We start from the raw sequence: 19,396 nt of genomic DNA, 5'->3' as shown, positions 1-19,396 counted from the left end.
CTTCAAGAAATGAAATTGGTAAACTATCCAACACATTTAAACATATTGAGAGCTTACATAACCGTAATTGTTTTGCAGGAAAGGAAAAGTAATCACAGAATATTACGCAGCGCACTTGTCAGCAGCATTTATATGGCCCTAATAATGCAAACGGGGAGTAGTACTCTTCCAACCAAGCTTGCGATGTAATTATCCTGGGCAAGACAGACGGTGGGAGACACAAAATGGATATGTGGGTATAGAGAGAGCAAGGAGAAAGAAGCCTAAAACTAAAACATCAAGAGGTAGCAATGGAAGCAAATGGAGTTGAGAGCAGTTGCCTCTGTAGAACAGAAAATGCGTGTGCGGGTGTGTGTGTGTGTGTGTGTGTGTGTGTTTTAAGCAGGGAGACTGCTGCTTTCCATTACAAGCCTTGTAGGCTTTCTAAATTGAACTACATGCGTGTGCAACTAACTTTTGTTTTTTTTATTTTATTTTATTTTATTTTTATTTATTTTTTTTAAGATTTTATTTATTTATTTGACAGACAGCCAGCGAGAGAGGGAACACAGCAGGGGAGTGGGAGAGGAAGAAGCAGGCTCCCAGCGCAGGAGCCCGATGTGGGACTCGATCCCGGAACGCCGGGATCACGCCCTGAGCCGAAGGCAGACGCCTAACGACTGCGCCACCCAGGCGCCCTAACTTCCGTTTTTTTAAGTGAGTGACAACAAGCCCCTAAGCCAAGGCCACTGGTGGCAGGAGGGCAGTCATTTTTAGCAGAAGGCTTAGTCTAATAGTGACCAATACTGAAATGCTAGCAGGACAGGAACATTCTGGGAGACTCTGGGGAGCCGAGTAGGTGGAATGTAGTTCATCTAGTGAGAGCAAATTCGAATACCATGCCTTCCAGAAGATTTCCACAGTCGCTGCCACCTCCTGTGACACTTCCTCTCCCCCGTCTCTTATCCCACTCTCATTACTGTGGTCACTGTCTAGCTTCATCTGTACATATTTTGTCTGGCCTTCCCTTCCACCAGGCTGTGACCTCCCCAAGGACTAGTGACGGCAGCCAAGTGGCACAGAGGAGCTGCTCCGTAAATATTTGCTGAATGTGTGAATGGTCAGTATGCAGTGAGGGCTGGGTACATGCTTATTGAACAGAATAATACTTAATACTTATCGAACAGAAAGGCTCTTTTTCCTTACTTACAGTCACCCTTTCCTGTGTTTTTGGCACAAAGCGCGTCCTTGATAAATGTGCATTACCTTGGTGGAGCGGATGTGGCCTCCTGGACTCCTGGCCTGCTGTGCGATTTTGAACAAATTTCTTAACCTTTCAGAAAGGTGCCAGGATTTCCTCCTGTATCAATGAAGAGATAAAACAGGTCGAGAATGAACTCCTGGGTCTGGGAAGCGCGACCTGCGAATTGGTTGTGGTAGAAGGGACGGCCACGTTGGTGCACAGAAGAGCCCCTAGGGATTCTTAGGTGTCCAGCAAGGCGGGCGGGTGGGAGGGCAGAGTGGGAGAAGTGATTCATCCCCCAGCATCTCTTGCCCAAAGCCACTCCTCTTCACTGTCCCTTGGCCCTGGCTCGCAGCAGCCAGCAGTGCCGAGTTCCACATCTGGAGGGCTATTTGGCCAGATTCTCCCTCTCCCCTGGCATTGGTTGGGCAGAGTTCCAGGCAAGCCTACTTCCCTCTGGTGGTGCAGCTCCAGAGACTCTGGTCCAAGGGCTCAGACAGAGCGGCCGAGTGCTCACACTGCACGGGGACGTTAGATCATCCGGCCCGGAAGGTCCCCGAATGTTAGGTTTCACAGATGGGTACATTTTAAATAAATAGTGGGAGAACAATGTAAAGTTGCCAACTTCTCATTTTGCTGGGGAAAGGACATTAAAAAAAGAACTATGCTGGGTTTCCTGGGTAGCGCAGTCGTTAAGCGTCTGCCTTTGGCTCAGGGCGTGATCCCAGCGTTCCGGGATCGAGTCCCACATCGGGCTCCTCCTCCGCTGGGAGCCTGCTTCTTCCTCTCCCACTCCCCCTGCTTGTGTTCCCTCTCTCTCTGGCTGTCTCTCTGTCACATAAATAAATAAAATCTTAAAAAAAAAAAAAAGAACTATGTTGTTTCTTGATCTGGGTGGTGGTTACCCCGTGTGTTCAGTGGGTCTCATAAAAAAATTTACTCAGAGAACTACCATGTACTATCACACCATCATTTCATTTGAAAAAAAAAAAAAGACATTTCAATGCTATAAATGGCACATAAAATGGGAAAAGCGTAATCTCAATAAAGGACAGTGGTGAGCTTACAACAGCATACTTTATATGATGGTAGTAAAAAAAAAAGGATATGTTAAAAATATGATAGTAGAAAAATAAATATGATAGGATAGTAAAAAATGATATGATAGAAAAAAATTCCAGGGGAGAAACAATCAAAGCTTTATTTCACAATATTATTCACACATTGGTTTTGTCAATTTAGGGATTCAGACAGGGCGAGTTCTATATCCAGCTTACTCTTAGGCTTTATTGCAGTTGTGGAGGAAAACCCTGTTTTACTTGGTTATCTTGAAGGAAATGGAAACCACACCCAATGGAGTTCCACTGATTTTAGAATGTTCCATGAGAGCTGAGAGAGGCTGAGGACTGTGGGACACAGAGCCAGCAGGACCCTGGGCACCCAATGCAGAGCAATCAGACCCTTACCTGAAACGGCATCAGAGCCCTAAGCCAGTCCATCCGCAAGTTTCTGGGAACCACTCCTCTAGCAGACCCCCTATGAGAAAACAGGCCTAGAGAGAGGAGGTGATTTACCCAAACTCACACAGCAAGTCAGTGAAGCATTGGGGCTAGAACCCGGGTCTCTGGCCTGTCAGTCCCATCTCCTCCCCCACTCACCCTGGCTCTCCTGGTAGCTGCTTCTCCTGACCCTGAAAACCGCTCCCCGGTCCTGCCATGTTGCCATTAACTCTCCAGGGCTCCAGCTCTGGTAGCCAGAGATGGGCTGGTGCTGGGCAGCAGAAGATCAAGTTACCCGCTTGGAGAGGGTCCCCTTCAGGAGTCAGCCGCTCTCCAGCTTGGCAGAAGGACAGCTTGGTGAGCTGGGCTTGGGGAAGATGCCAGAGCTTCTACAATGGAGGGCTTCGGCCACCCAACACCTCCTTTGGGGCTGCTGTCACCAAACCCAAGCTGGCACCCTGGCTCTGGGCAGAGGGTGGTGGGGGTGGGGAGAGGAGGGGGAGGTTGTTCAGAAGGCTCTGCCAGGCCGGGGAAGGTGGGGTGCTTGGCCTCTGCAAGACGGCTTCTTTCCCACCTGGAAGGTCTTGCCCAGGCCATGCGTCCTCCCTGCTTCTCTCTCCTCGCAGCCGTGCCTGGTCTCTAACAACTCTGCAAAGACTCTTTGATTAATGATGCCATGAAGAGACTGCTTCAGGGGACCCATGGCCTGGTCTACTCTCTGGGCCTTTGCCATCTAATCTGTGATGTGGTTGGTTGTGAGTATGTGAGTATCTCTAAGGTTCCTGTCAGCACAGACAGTGAGCCTCTCAGGTCAACTCTGATGGGTAGGCTCCCAGATGAGGATGTGGACCCCTGGTAGCCCAGGTGGCTGATTCTAATCCTGAGCAGAGGGGTGGGGCCCCTTAATTTTTCTACCAGATGTCAGACTGCCTCAAAGTAGGAAGAAAATCCAGTCAACTATACGTTCCAGGCACCTGGAAGGTCTCAATAAATATTTGTTGAGCAGATGAAAGAATATGGAGGTTCAGTTTAAGACTATTTTAAAGAAAAGTACCGCTGCTTAAAAAAGAAAATCAAAGACCTAGTCCAGCTGCCCTTATCTGACAGAAGGGGAAATAGGCCCAGTTAAGGCCCTTTCTTGCTGCAAGTATCATAGGAAACACAAGGGGCCAGGGGGGTGTCCTGAGCCCAGCCATTTGAGCACTGTTCTTTTCTTTCTTTCTTTCTTTCTTTCTTTCTTTCTTTCTTTCTTTCTTTCTTTCTTTCTTTCTTTCTTTCTTCTTTCTTTCTTTTAGATTCATGTATTTATTTTCAGGGGGGGCAGGGCAGAGGGAGGTGGAGAGAGAGAATTTCAAGCAGACTGCTGCTGAGCATGGAGCCTGACGCAGGGCTCAATCTCAGGACCCTGAGATCATGACCTGAGCTGAAGCCAAGAGTTGGACGCTCAACCGACTGAGCCACCCAGGCGCCCTGACCACTGCCCTTCTGGTGAGTGAGAGCCCACTGAGAGTCAGGGCCAAATACCCCACGAGCAGCACTACCACTCAGCTCCCAGGGATACTCCCCATCTTCAGTTGGCACCCTGAACATCTTGAAAATTCCTGTCATTACTTGGGCTAGCTTCCTCCATCCCCTCACTTCTTTTGCACTGCCCCCATCCTCTGCTGCAAGCTGTGTGACCTTGACCAGTTGCTGGGCTTCTCTGAGCTTCCATCATTACATTTAGAGGAAGGTTACTGACCTCAAGAATTGCCCTGAGGTTCACAAGGTCCAGCAGAGAAAGTATTTGATAAAGGCAACTTGCATGGAAACCTCACTCTGCATCAGACACGTGCAAGACATGGCCATTTCCTGCACAAAGCACTACAGGGTTTAGGTAGAGATTAGATTCACAGGCAGGACTGACCTGAGTTAGAATTCTAGCCCTGCTATTGACTTGCAGTCATCACTTAGCCTTTCTGGGACTTTCTTTTCTTATCTTTAAATGGAAATAATGAAACCCACCTTGCTGGGTGGTTGGGAGGATTAAATATGAACCCTACAAATGCCCGGTGCTTGGCATATAGTAGGTGCTCAATGCAGAGCAGCTTCCCTGTGTCTCTCTCCCTAGGAAGTGCCCACTGGACCATCCTGGGCATGTGCACCGCCCCCCCCCCCAGCTCCCCAGGTGAGCACTGGCCACCAGCATTGAGTATATCTTCAGTGCGAGGCTGTGGAATTTTACTGGGGTCTAACAGGGAGCACCAAAAGAAAGAGGGATGAGGAGGCCCCAGGATGGGGAGCTTGGCGTGAGGGTGCTGTGCTGGGCTGGCAGCCAGCAGGTCTGGCCCTGAGCCCTGGGCAACCACCTTTCTGAATCAGATCCTTCCCTCAGAGCAAGCAAGCAGGCAAGCGGGCTCTGGCGGAAGCCCTGGCCAAGCACAGCGGAACCTTTGTGAGCTCTTGGCTCTCCCCACAGGCCCCCCCCTTCCTTGTCGTTGCCTCCAAGGAGCCCAGGGAGTGGGGCTTCAGGCAGGAAAGCAGCTCCCAGGCTTCCTGGCCCGCATCACCTCCATCAGCCTCTAGCCACCTTAGCCTGGCATTCAAGGCCCGAGAGTCAGCCCCTCTCTCTCATCACTTCTCCTTCCAGCCTCGTCTTCCCCTCCTTGGCTGCCATCCTGTCTTGCCCATGTGGTTCGCTGTCTCTTTGATTCTTCTGCAGAGGTGTGAACAAGGCCGGGACTGTGGATGAGCAGGGAGAGGACTTCCCTCCAGGAGAGGTCAGCATTTCCCTCCCATCCTCTGCTGCTCCTGGAGGAACACTTCACCACTGCCCCAACCAGTCCTGGACACTCAGACTTCGGTTTAGTCTTTACTTCGTCCTGAGAGTAACTTTCCTCCTCTTTACAAAGAGACAAAACTCCTCCCTTGGGCAGGCCCTGATAGGGCAATTTTCTGTCCACTCAGGAACTCAAGGAGACTCCCTGGACTCTTGTCCCTGCTCCCCAGCAGCCAGGCATGGCGGTGCCTCCTCACAACCCAGAATGGCTTAGGCTCCAGGAACCTGAACTCTGAAATGGCCACGTCGCTGAGGTCTAGCCTTGTAGGAGTCATTGCTCAGAACTCTCCTCCTGCCTCCTGCACCCCTGGGTCGTCCCCCCTCATTCCTCAGTCCCACTGGGGGAGGTGTCCCTGTGACATTCTCACTGAGAACTGTCCTACTCTCCCATCATCACCACCATGCAGGGCCTCTGCCTATCTCGTTCGCCACTGCATTCCCAGTGCCTGGCCAGGGCCTGGAACAAAACAGGGGCTCTGCGACACAAGAACTGCCTGCTTGGGCCAGGTCCTCCCACCCCCTATGCTGTCCCACCCAAACTCACCTTCACTTGACTGAGAACGTTTCTTTTTCTTTTCTTTTTTTTTTTTTTTGAGATTTTATTTATTTGACAGAGAGAGAGAGACAGCCAGCGAGAGAGGGAACACAGCAGGGGGAGTGGGAGAGGAAGAAGCAGGCTCTTAGCGGAGGAGCCTGATGTGGGGCTCGATCCCAGAACGCCAGGATCACGCCCTGAGCTGAAGGCAGACACTTAATGACTGAGCCACCCAGGTGCCCCAACTGAGAACATTTCTGCACAGAAAAAAAACAAAAAAAACAAAAAAACCATAGGGGCGCCTGGGTGGCTCCATTGGTTAAGCATCGGACTCTTGATTTCAGCACAGGTCATGATCTCAGGGTCATGAGATCAAGATCAAGCCCAGCGTCAGGCTCCGTGTCCAGCTGGGAGTCTGCTTGAGGATTTCTCTCCCTCCTCTCTGCCTTCTCCCCACTGCTCACGCTCTCTCTCTCTCTGAAAGAAATAAATAAATCTTTTAAAAAAAACATAAACAAAGTCAGACAAATGACAAGTGGAGGAAGCATTTATACATGAGACAGACAAAATGCAAATTCCTTTAATATTTCTATAAAGCAATAAGAAAAATACCTTTGTTCATATTCTTTATCCAATTAGAAAGAAATAAAATTTACAAAAAAGAGAAAGATAAACATTTTTATATCTGTGAAAAGATGCTTAACCTCACTCAAAACAAAAGAAAAATCAGCTAAACAGTGAGCTATGCCCCTCAGATTGGCTTAGACCAAATAGGATATATTTATGAGAGATCTGCTTGCACGTGTTTGCAATAATGGGCAAGGATATTCATAACAGCATTGTTTGAAGCTATTAAGGACAAGATAGTGATGCCTTTAGCTTGAGGACCATAGGGGTTCACTGTTAAAAAAAGAAAAAGAAGAAGAAAAAAAAAAGAACCAGTGGGCTGGATTTAGCCAGCAAGCCATAGTGTACCAACCCCCAGCTCAGATGAACAAAAGGCTAGAAACAATCTTGAGGCCATCACTAGAGGAATGTCTAGACACGTATCTCATGTCCCGAGGATGGAAAGATACAGAAGAGCCACCCTGTGGAAGAAGAAAACTAGGAGTCTAAGGGAGCCAAGGCTGGGAAGAAAACTTTTCACGGCATACCCCATTGCTCCGCTTGAAATGTATTCATGCCATAAGTACATGTTAATATTAAACAAAAATTAGCTCCCTAGTCCCCCAAATAAAGATGTTCCCTGAAACAAAGGGATTCTTGGTGAAGTCAGTTTGGTCCACGCAGGGTTAAGCAAAGTTAAAGTGTCTTTGCTGCAGGACTGGAGGGGGTGGGGGAGTGGCCTTTAATACGCTACTGCCTCACGAATCCTGAATCCAATCCGGAGGAGGACACTGTATGTGGCCCTTCCCATGCTTATTGCAGGACCACAGAGAACCTCTGCAGACCAGTGTTCTGTGGAAGAGATACTGAGAATCCCCACCTGGGAGCAAGCACGGACGCCACCGCACTCACTATTCTATTCTCTGCCACATGCACACGTGCGCGCACACACACTCACTCTCTCTCTCTGCTGCAGTCTTTCTTGAAGTGCACTCCTCAGGTCACTCATCTCGTGAGATGCTCCACAGTCAAAGATTCTTGGGAAACACTGTCTGTCTAAGTGGAGGACAGATTATAGCTCACACTTCTCCCAGATTTTACTGCTTCTCTGTCTTTGCTCACACCATCCCTTCCATCTGACTGCTTTTTGTTTTAACCCATTTCTACCTTCCAAAGTTCCAACTCATCCGTCAAGGCTTGGATCTTAACGCTTTCTGCACCATGATGAAGGCTTCTTGGATCCTGGCAAAATTCTACAGATGCCTGACAAGTGTCCCCAGACCTTTACTGAAAGAAAGGAATTACTCAGTGCCATAGAGGAATGACTGAGGGAGGGACAGAGGGTGGGAGATTACATTAATAGGGGTGACTGTGCTTGGGTTAATAGTGAGCGACGCGGTAGCTTTTTATGCCTGTGTCCACAATTCCATTCATTATGGGTGGTGCAGGCAGACCCTCCAGCCTGTAGGTCTGACTGAGGGTCCCAAAGCAGCTTCCTGGCCCAATCTTGGGCAGTCCCAGGGGTGACGGAGAGGTCCCTCTGTCCTAAGCCTCTTCCTCAGGCTCTCGTCCCTGTGCAAAGCCCCACTGAGAAAAATGCCCACCTCCGATGTGGATCTCCAGGTGCCTTGCCACATTATGTGCCCTTGCCCTTTAGACTGTCCCCACAGGCACTCCAGGGAAGGGGGCACTGCCCCGAGTTGTTTTGACCAAAGAACGTTGTGGGGGTCTGCAGAAACGGAGCTATCCTCCCTCCCCAGCCAGACTCTGCAGCCCACTGGACACCCCAACGCTGCCCCTCTCGGAGCCGTACGAGGGTGGACTGCACAGGGATCCAAAATGGGAAGAGGCCAGTTGACTTGTTTATCCCTATAAGCAGTTTCCTCTGGCACCCTCAGCAAATTGCCTAACCTCTTTGACTTCATTTTCCCTAACTCTACAATGGGTGTGTCTACCTCAGTGGCCACTCAGGAGTATAAAGTCGGTGGAAGTACCTGGCAGGGTAGGTACTTAGCCGCAGTTTCGTTCTCCCTTCTTCCCCAGCGCAGATTCGGAACTGCTAGAGAGACTATTTCTTAGTTTTCAATTGTATGGTGCCAGGACACTGAATGGAGGATAAACTGGGATGGCTGGGAAGGCGGGTGTGGCCCAATCTATCTGAAATACAGGTATGCAAACTTCAAAGCAGCCTCCCCCTCAGGGAAGGCTTCCCTGAGCCTCTCCCCTTCAAGGGTTGCTTTTAGCATTCTGCTTGTAACTAGCTGGTATTCTCAACAGTCTCCCTCTGGCCTCACTGACCTCCCACACATGGGGGCCCCCCCGCAGATCAGGTACGAAGGATGACTCAGCTCTGTGTTCTCAAGACTCCCAGGCTTGGCAAGGAGTGGGCTCGCCAGATGGAATAGTGGGAAAGGCTAGTTTCTGCCACTGCCACTGAAGGTCCCTGAAAGAACAATTTTACTTACTGCCCAGTGGGTGCCAAGCTCTTGGCCAGAGTGAGCAGGAACTGGGAGCCCAGGCAAGGAGAGGCGATGAGGTGACGAGAGCCAGGGATGGACAGAGCTGGAGAAAGGACAAGCCACTTTGTGATTTGCCCTTGGGCATTCGTTCATTAAACTCAATGAGCAAATATTAAGTGCCTCGTGTTTTCCAGGCCCTTCGCACATTCTGGCTTGTGTGTTAGTTAACCGTAGTGTGGACCTGGCTCTATGCATTCTTGGGCAAGTTACTTAATATCTCTGAGTCTCAGCGATATTGTCAGTAATATGGACATTATGCTCAATGTTTCACAAGGTTGTTCTGAGAATTACATGCGTTTATTTATGTAAACTGCTTGACACAATTCTGCTAAATCGTTTGCTGATGTAATTGTTAAAGATAATAATCTTCACTCAATCCTGTATGGTTGGAGTTAGAGTTCAGGCAGACCTTGGAGTCCAGGCCAGCCATCCAGTTCCTTCATCTAAGTGCCAGAGAAGACGCAGGCGGAGGAGGAACAGATCCCTGGCCAAGGGTTTGCAGGACTTTCTTTCCACTGGAGCTGTTGTTTTCCCGGAGTTTAGAGCCTGCAGCGCAGGCGTGCATGCTGATTCGCCAAGCACTCCTCCGGGGAAAGTGGTATGTGGGGCCGGGGCGCAGTTTGCAATAAAGGCAACTTCCTGGACTCACAGCTGAGGATGTACTTAAGGTGCAGTCCGTTGCTGGGCCTGCAACGTGCTGCTCTGAGCGCCTCCTCTCTCTGCTGCCCCTTCTGAGTTACAGTCGGGCCCAGGAGAGTTCACTGCTTCACCCCAGGACATTGTCTTACTGGAGTTTGAGGCAATAATAATGACACAAATGCATTTGCAAAATCTTCCTCTGTTCTCAGTGTGCTATCATATTGATTTCATTTGATCTCCACATTTTTTTAACAGATGGAGAAACTGAGGCACAAGGAGTTAACTTGCTTATCTGAGGTCCTAGTACTGGTCACCAGGTATATTCACAGTCTAACGGTGATTCAATTCCCTAACATCTGACACTCACTGGGTGCCTCCTAGAAGCCGGTGTCCACTGGAAGTTCTCTACCCACACTCAGTCCTAGTAATCCTCACAACCACCCCATGCGGCAGGAACTGTTATCATTCTCCCCCAGATGACAGAGATCAAGTAAGTGGCCCAAGGATACACAGCTGGTAGGTGGCAGAGCCAGGGTTCAAATCCAGACAGTTGGGCTCCGCAACCGACATTCTTAATCTCTCTGTCTGGGTTTCTTGACCTCACGCTATGGACATGTGGGGCCAGAAAGCCCTTTGTTCTGGGGGGTCGTCCTATGTACTGAAGGTGTTCAGCAGCATTCCTAGCCTCTACACGCTAGATGCCAGTAGCTTGTCCCCCGCGGTTGTGACAACCAAAAATGCCTCCAGATGCTGCCAAATGTCACTTGAGGGTTAAAATCGCCCCCAGTTGAGAACCACTGTGTTATACTGTGTTATACTGTCCTAACACGACAATATATAGGTTTTTTTTTAAACTACGGCAACCCCTGATTTTAGACAAAACATGTTCTACAGACCTCTTTCCAAAATGAGTTGACATTCAGATTCAAAGAACCTTAACTGCTCACCTCCTATGCCCAGGCAATTTATAGACGTTTAAAAAATGAGTTGATGCTCAGGGAAATCAAGCAACTTGCCCTGAAGGATAAAGCCGGGATGTGCTAGAACGGCAACAGGAATATCGGTCTCGGGGTCCACATGACGAACTTTTGTGGGTAGTATTTATTCTGAAGTGACATATTCAGTACTTTCTCAATTCTAAGATACACTTTCTCCCCACAACTTAATGGTTTTGAAACTGAGATGCAACTTAAAACCAATGTCTGTTTATAGTGGAGATATTTTTTTATTCCCCTAAAAGCTGCTGTTTAATTAAAAGTGTGTCTCATAACGAATAGCCTCTTGGAATTGAGAATTGAGGGCCAGAGCTGTGAACATGGAAGACGCTAATGGAGTCAGATGGGAAGGGAAGAGACAGAGCAGTAGCCTTGCCTGCCTGGGAGGATGCCAGGTCTGCTGCCCCGACTGTCCTCCCAAACTCTGCATCCCTCCCTGCTGACCCCTGTCCAGCTCTTAGGATCCACCTCATACCACACTCCTCCAGGAATCTTTCCAGGTCCTTTGGCGTGAAGCTCATCCTTTCCTAATTTCATCTAGGAGCTTTTTTTCTATCGGAGCATTTCAGTGACATGAGAGCATATATAGCTGACTAAACATTATCTCCTTAATTATGGAGATATTAGCATCCTTGCTTTACAGATGAGAAGACTGAGGCCAGAGAGGGGCAGTAACTTGCCTAACCTCTCTCTTAAGGGCACGGAAGCGAAGTGAGTCTCTAGGTTCTTCATGTCATCAGTACTTCCTGCTTGTTCTGGGAGTTTCCCATAACCAGCAGTCAGGTTAGCCAAGCCTTAACTTGGACAAAGCGGCATTCAAGCTGTGTTGAGGGTTGCCTGTGATTGCCCAATCAACAGAGCGACATTTGAAGTCAGGGAGGTGAGATGGTTCACCCGATGCCACACAGTTCCCAAGCAGCAGCACTGACTGGTTGTCCTCACACCAAACCTCTGCTTTTTTTTTTTTTTTAAAGATTTTATTTATTTATTTGACAGAGATAGAGACAGCCAGCGAGATAGGGAACACAAGCAGGGGGAGTGGGAGAGGAAGAAGCAGGCTCATAATGGAGGAGCCTGATGTGGGACTTGACCCCAGAACGCTGGGATCACGCCCTGAGCTGAAGGCAGACGCTTAACCGCTGTGCCACCCAGGCGCCCCCAAACCTCTGCTTCTTACTGCTGGTCTGTCCAACCCTGCCCCTTCTCTCATTCTGATGCTTTCAGGTCCCAGCCAGGCCTGCCTCCTCTCTCACCAGCAGGAAAGCGACGGCAGTCTCATCCAGACCTCCCCAGTGAACACCTACGTCCCTGCTCTCATTGATGTCACGGGGGTTGTGGTCTGGTCCCTCTGGCATAGCCCACCAATGCTCGAACTCTTCTAGAGCTGGCCTCAAATCCCTCATTTAGCAGAGTGATGTGCACGGGACCCTTCCCCGAACACCAGGCTCCGAGTCAGAGAGCCACAGAGCTAGAGGAGACGTGAAGTTGATTTCCAGTGGTGCTGCATTTTGGCAAGTCAGTTGGGGACGACACCGCCATTCTCACAGGGTGTCATGAAGACTGAAATGACATAATGTCTGTGAGGACCCTTGGTACACTGTCAAGTACTGTGGTGGAGTTGAGGCTAGCTGCACAGTGTTTTGCAAGGACACGGGCTCTGGCTTTGGACAGACATGGACCATGTGACTTCAGGCAAATAATTTCCTTGAAATTCAGTTCTCTTATGGGGATAATGTAACAACCTCATCAAAATGTGGGTCTTAAATGAGATTGTATACATAAAGGATCTCATACAGTGCCTGGCATACAGGAGTCACTCAGTAAGTATTAAATTCCTTCCTAAGCATCATTACATGAAACATAGAAGAAACCATTACCTTAATTCTATTATTTAAGCAAGCTGATCAATCTCATACTATGGGTAGAGACTTAAACCTTGAATGAGCACTGAGATCGCTAATGATTTTAAAGCACCAGCAGCCACCTCTGTGTTTAGCCATCTATCACCCAGGGAGACTGCAAAGCCGGACAGGGAATTGCAGCCCAGAGGAAAATGCCACTATTAATGGGGGTAATTTAAAAGTGCACATCTCTCCCTCCACACTGTTCCAGGTATGCTCCCCTTCTCTGTAAAAAGGCTGGAGCCGAGACGCAAACAGGTTCTAAAGAGGGCAATGAAAATTATATGGGTTGTGGTTTGAGAAGGGAAGGAAGAGAAGAAAAAACAAGGCAGAAATTACTTGACTTGGAAAGGAAGGGGTAAGACGGGTGATAAATAAGAGGGTATTATATGGCAGGGGAGGGTGGTGAGTCACATGCCAAGGTCATTATTGTGGCAGGGCCTGGAGGGACCAAAGGGATCATGTCTCAAGACTTGGAACGCTTCGGAAGACTATACAAATCACAGATGTTATTAATTATGATTAACAGTGACCAACGTGGAGTTTGCTTTTTAGTTCAACTGTGTTCTCTCATTTTCTAAACATGCCCAGAAACTGCAGTCTGGAGTCTGCCATACACATCTATGCGCCTATGAAGGACTCTGCTCCTACGGCAGTTCACGTAGGCCAGGAGTGTAGGCTTAGGATCTCTTGGAGTAAGCCCAGACCAGAGGGTGATGGTTAATTTCTGAGCAGGATTTCAGCAGGTTTCAGAGATTGGACAGCTCCAGATGCCTTTCCATCCTCATCTCCAGTTGCTTTGCCCTCCCCTCAACCCTGCGGCCGCTCTGAATTTCCCAATGGTCCTAAAACACATCTCGGACCTTCCCTCAATAAATACAAACCACCTATGACATGCCAGGCACTGTTTCAGGCAGTGGGACACAACTGCAGTGAACACACGGTCTCGGCCCTTAGAGAACTTACATACCAGTATGCAAAGCCCAATCATTTCTCGTAAAGGTAGGCTAGTTTTAAAAGGGGAGACAGAGAAAGCTTTTCTGTGGAGATAATATTTAAGCAAAGATCAAATGATGCAAAGGTGAATGACTGGGTTGGTAGATTTCAGGGCATAGCAGGTATGAAGGTCTTGAACGAGCTTCTCTGAATGAGCTTGGTAAGTAGGAGAAACCAGAAGGAACCCATAAAAGCTGGGCAGGGTGAACAGGAATCAGACTAGGAGATGCCAGAGCCTGGCATGGACCAGATCATGGACGTCCAGAGAGTGGCAGTCAGAGCCTGGATTCTGGTCTAAGACCACTGGGAAGGGCTGAGAAGAGGAGGTCCCTGATCACTCTGGCTATTAGTTGGAAAATAAACTTGGAGGGAAAGGTAAAGAGAGACAGCAGTGGTTTGAACTGCAGTGGCAACAGAAGAGGTGGTTAAGAAGGAACTGGGGGCAAGAGGTGGGGTGCACTAGTGACAGACATGAGCTGGGCCTTAGGAATTCCCAGCCTAACAACTTGCCACCAGGGTCAACGTCCTATCTCTGTAGCAAAAACACCTGGCGGGATGTCTGGCACGATGTGTGTTAAATGGAACTGGAAAAGTAGTAACAAATCTTCCGGAAGAAAAATGTTTTCATGTACCTGATCTTGAAATCTGAATTTTCTATTTCAGAATGCTATTTAATCTCTTCCAAGATAGGAAAAATATATGTACTATAGAAAATATGGAAAATAGAAATGTCAAAGAAGAAAATTTTATAAATCCTCATACTCCCACCACCTGGAGCTACTCATTAGTATTTTGATGTAATTTCCTCCAAGTCTTTTGATACACATTTTTAAAAAGATGGATATTTCTACTCTAAGGAGGAGCAAACTGGTTGACCCGAATCAATTGGTTGGTGTTTGAATCCCACTGCGCCACTGAACGGCCCTGGACAAGTCACTTTTGGATCCAAGAAATGAGGATAGCAAGAGCTACTGCTCAGGTTATGGCGAACCTCAAAACCTGAGGCATACAAAGTACCTAACAGGACATAGTACATAGTAAGCGCTCAACATAGAGCCCCTGCTGGTAGTAAAAGGAAGTCCAAATCCCACAAGATGTAATCATAAGGAAAGCTTTCAACATTTTATTTTTTTAGGAAAAAGGCTTTGCAAATCCATAATCTAACCACATGTCTTCTTCTAAAGAAAAATGATCGTACCAAGAATAGGAATTTGCCAAATAAGATGTAAGCAATCCCAAACATTTTTAAAACCAAAATTTTATGGTAACACAAAACAGAAATGTGCCAAGAACTAGCCCCAGGCCCTGGCCTGCTTAATAAATCTCACTCCTATAGAGCTGACATACTTACGGGCTTACCGTTCACGTTAGTACCAGTTTAAACGGTGGACACTACTCACCTGCCAAGAAGCGATTCCTTCGGGCTTTCCATCCTCAGTGACGTCTGTGTGGTACGACAGAGTGCAGCCGTGCCGGGCCCCTTCCGTTCTCCCCTGGCCTCTGCCAGCGCCGAGCGGCATCATCCTGAGCAAGATGTCCTGTCCAGTCCTCTGTAAAATGAGAGGTTGTCTATGTGTCTATGTTAGTTTCCAAAACTCCTTCTGGCTCTAAAACTCTACTGCCATGTAGATTTTACGGTTTAATATGTGTAACGGTGGTTAGATGAAGAAAAACCCTGTCTTTAAATAGGATACTGAAGATCACGATGATGATGTACTGTTTCGGAGGGGACATGAATGACATGACGGTTGACTCTTGAACAACACAGGTTTGAACTGCATGTCCATCTACGTGTGAATTTTTTTTCATTAAATAGATTGGAAAATTTTTTGAAGATTTGCAACAATTTGAAAAAAATTCATAGATGAACTATAACCTAGAAATACCCCAAATTTTAAGATACACTTAGGTACTATTGTAAGAATAAAGTGTATAAGAACATAAAACATATAAAATATGTGTTAATTTATTATAATAACAGCTCTCTATGCTATCAGTAAGGCTTCTGGTCAACAGGAGGCTACTGGTTAAGTTTTTGAAGAGTCAAAAGTTATACGCGATTTTCAATTGTGCAGGGGCGTCAGTGCCCCTACTGCATTGTTCATGGGCCAACTGTATATAGGTACATTTCTTTTTTTTTGTTTTAAAGATTTTATTTATTTATTTGACAGAGAGAGAGACAGCCAGCGAGAGAGGGAACACAAGCAGGGGGAGTGGGAGAGGAAGAAGCAGGCTCATAGCGGAGGAGCCTGATGTGGGGCTTGATTCCGTAACGCCGGAATCACGCCCTGAGCCGAAGGCAGACGCTTAACCGCTGTGCCACCCAGGCGCCCCTATAGGTACATTTCTAATACTAAGGTACCAAGTCACATTTTTATTGAGAAGCAAGAGACTAGCTTAAAAACATTTAGGGTCATGAAGTCCCACGTACATGCAATTTTCAAAAGTGGATCTACTCTTAACAAATGTTGATTTCTCAGTGGCTTCAAACCTATTCCAACTGGACTTATTGGCAATTGTTGGCTAATCTGGCTTAGTTTTATATACCAATGCCAATTAAATGAGGCAATACATGGGAAAAGAAATATTGTTGTTTTTATAGGTTTCTGCAAGGCTGTTTGTTGCCTACTCTCTACTCTTAGCTACAAGCAGGGAGACATGTTGAAACCACACGAGAGTCTCACCAGGGCTTACATCCAGTGAAGAGCGAGGCAAGCCTGGGAGCACATGCGAGGGCCAACTGACTCAGATTTCAAAGACAGAGAGCCTCCAGAAAAGTGACAACCAAGCTGAGGTCTGGAGGGCAAACAGCTAGGGTGGAAGGGTAATAACTGGAGACAAGTGTACCTGGGGCGTCACCTCCTTTGAGTCAGCTCCACTCACACCATGGGTCTTCCTCTAGCGAGGGTGACCATTAAGTCCTGCTTTGCTCTGGATAGTCCCAGTTTGTCTGTTATTCTGGCATAACTGTTAAAAGGGCTTCCTTACACTCTCAAAAGTGCCCTGGTTGGAAGGAGCTGATACCAATACTCTACCTTTAGCCCAGTTCCTGGCAGATCCTTACTTGCAGGTCTGGTTTCCCCAGAAGTATGGGCTCAATTTTATTTACCCTGGCATCCATGGCATGGGCTCTACCTCATTCATATTTATATCCATGACACCTAGCCTCATGCCTGTGGCTAAACAGACTGACCACTACAGGCATTCAAGACAATATCTGAAATTCGCACGAAAAACAAATACAAGGGACAACAGATTAGATTCCTAAATCTTTACATCAAGCTAAAATCCTGGTTCCAAAGTTCACTAGCCGCACGACCTTCTAATCCTTTGGTTTTCACCTGCAAAAAAGAGGAGATCTTCTTTTTCACAGGGTGGGTAATTTTAAATGCGACAATCCCGGTAAAGTGCTTTCGCACAGCACCCAGCATGTAGGGAGCACTGTCAGCAGCAGCTACCACAGACAGGATGACCACTCCTCCTGTTACCACAACCGTTTTTGCTGTAGGAAAACCAAACCGACACCTAACAGACATCCAGCAGGGACTCAGTAAGTGTGTATTAAATGAATGCTTGGTCTCATGCTAGGTGCTGGCTGCAGACCAGATTCTTGGATTACAAGATGCATTAATCAAAATTACAGTTTCTAAGCCACAAGGTTTGACTTCCCTCAGTCCGGTTTTAAGAACAATTATAAAAAGCCCACCACATACCCATAAGTAAAGAAGCGCAGAACGCAGCAGCACTATCTGGCCGTATCTTAGATGTGCTAACAGCATTTGAACCTTATCCGTGTTAGAACTATGCCCTCTTTTAAGTTACTCTTCTATGAGCATGCCAACTTAGATATCTGGGTCCATCTCTACTGTTTTAAACTGTCAGCCTCTCAGGTTTTAAGTGATTAATGTATATATAGGAAATTAGGAAGGCTTCAGATTGAGTCAATAGTTTTCTTGATCCTCCAATTACAATATCCTCTTTGCAGTATATCCTTGTTGAACATTTGGAATGAATTAAGACTTTAAACTTCCAGATGTTTAAACTACTACCGTAAATTCAAACTCATTAAAAAGGGCAGATTTACTACCTCTACTTAGTTTTGAAGTCTGTTGTTCACCCTGTCCAAATAATTTATGAAACCAAATACAGCGGCAGGTAGTGTATTCTATTTATACAGTATTCACGGTGAGAAATAAAGGGCATTTTAAAAAGTCTGGAAATTAACTGCCCCCTTAACCAACCTATAGATCACACTTATTGTTGTTTCTAAGCTAGTAATTGTTTCCTGAAACTGATCTAGTAGAGATTTTTATGCTAATCTGTACTAAAAATTACTTTGCTTTTTCTGGCCACAAAAAGCTGGCTACAGAGGAGCATTTGATTACGGCAAGAAGACGGCTGCACCCACTCTCGTGAAATAAATGGACCTGGATCTTTGTCCTTTGTGGTAGTGCCTTGGCAGCCAAACAAAGGTGGCAGCATTTCTACACTCAGTTTGTGAAGTCTCAGAAGTTTCAGGCTTTTTTTTTTTTTTCCCCCAAAGAATCCACGTCGACTATAATGAGCACATTCTAGAGATGCTGTGCTGAAAGCTGGCAATGGATAAAGCAGGAACATAAAAGGAGCCTCTTTCTAAAGCAAATATTTCTTTTATAAACCGTAAGAATGAAGTGGCTTTCATAATCAATTTTAAGACTGAAGGATTGAAGTACCTGGCTCTGGCACTTATTAGCTATATAATTTGGGGCAAATCATTCACCTCTGTGAGCTCGATTTCTCAACTGAAAAATGGGGATAATAGTTGCTTGAGTTTTTCAGAGAACTTGAATGATATATCCAAAGTGCTCCGTAAGCTCTAAAGTATCATATAAATATTAATAAATACTGCAAGTACAATTTTCCTGTTCTATGAATCACTCACTTTAAATAGCACTTTGAAGGTAACTGTCCCTAAAATGAAATAAAAACCAGATCCAATTAAGTTACTGCAGAGGAACTGGCCTCAAGAGGGGTCTCTTTCAACTCAATCAATTACTATTTACCTCAGGGTTTTTGTTAGGAATTAAATAAAAATTACACAAAATTACTTATAAGATTTGTTCTCATTTTTTTTTCAGGTAACAAATCCTATGTTAGGCTTCAACTGTGTAACTTTCTTTTCCCAAAAATGAGAGTGGCTATGTCAAAAGCAAAAACTTCTCCAATTTGATTTGCTAAGTCTTAAATCTACTTCCTAGCATATTTCACGAACTGTTTAGATTTAATATAGATTTAAAAAAAAACTGCACAGGCTTTTATAGATACCCTATATGTCTTTTTAATTTTAGTAAATCTGATTCACTTGACTCTATCAAGTTTGTGTGTATATGCATAGTTACAAAGAAGGACAATTGTGGTCCTGCGGGCCAACTCAAGACTGTAGGCTCTAGTAAGAAAGTGCATCTGCCATGGCCAGCACTTAAACCTGGCACACAGTTGGCATTCATCTAATACTTGTGGAATAAACAGTCACAACACCTACCACTTTCTATCTAATCTTGCAAAAGCAACAATCTGTTTTATGTGTGGGGACACCACCAATGACTCAATCTTCAAACATGTTTGTGAAAATGCCTTAATAAATTAAGGTTTGGGGGTTTTCAATAAATTCCCAAATTTAGAGAACA

Source organism: Ursus arctos, unplaced genomic scaffold, assembly GCF_023065955.2.
Source record: "Ursus arctos isolate Adak ecotype North America unplaced genomic scaffold, UrsArc2.0 scaffold_22, whole genome shotgun sequence".
In the NCBI taxonomy this organism is placed as follows: Eukaryota; Metazoa; Chordata; class Mammalia; order Carnivora; family Ursidae; genus Ursus; species Ursus arctos.
The sequence above is the reverse complement of the archived record's forward strand: the minus strand, read 5'-3'. Positions refer to the sequence as shown.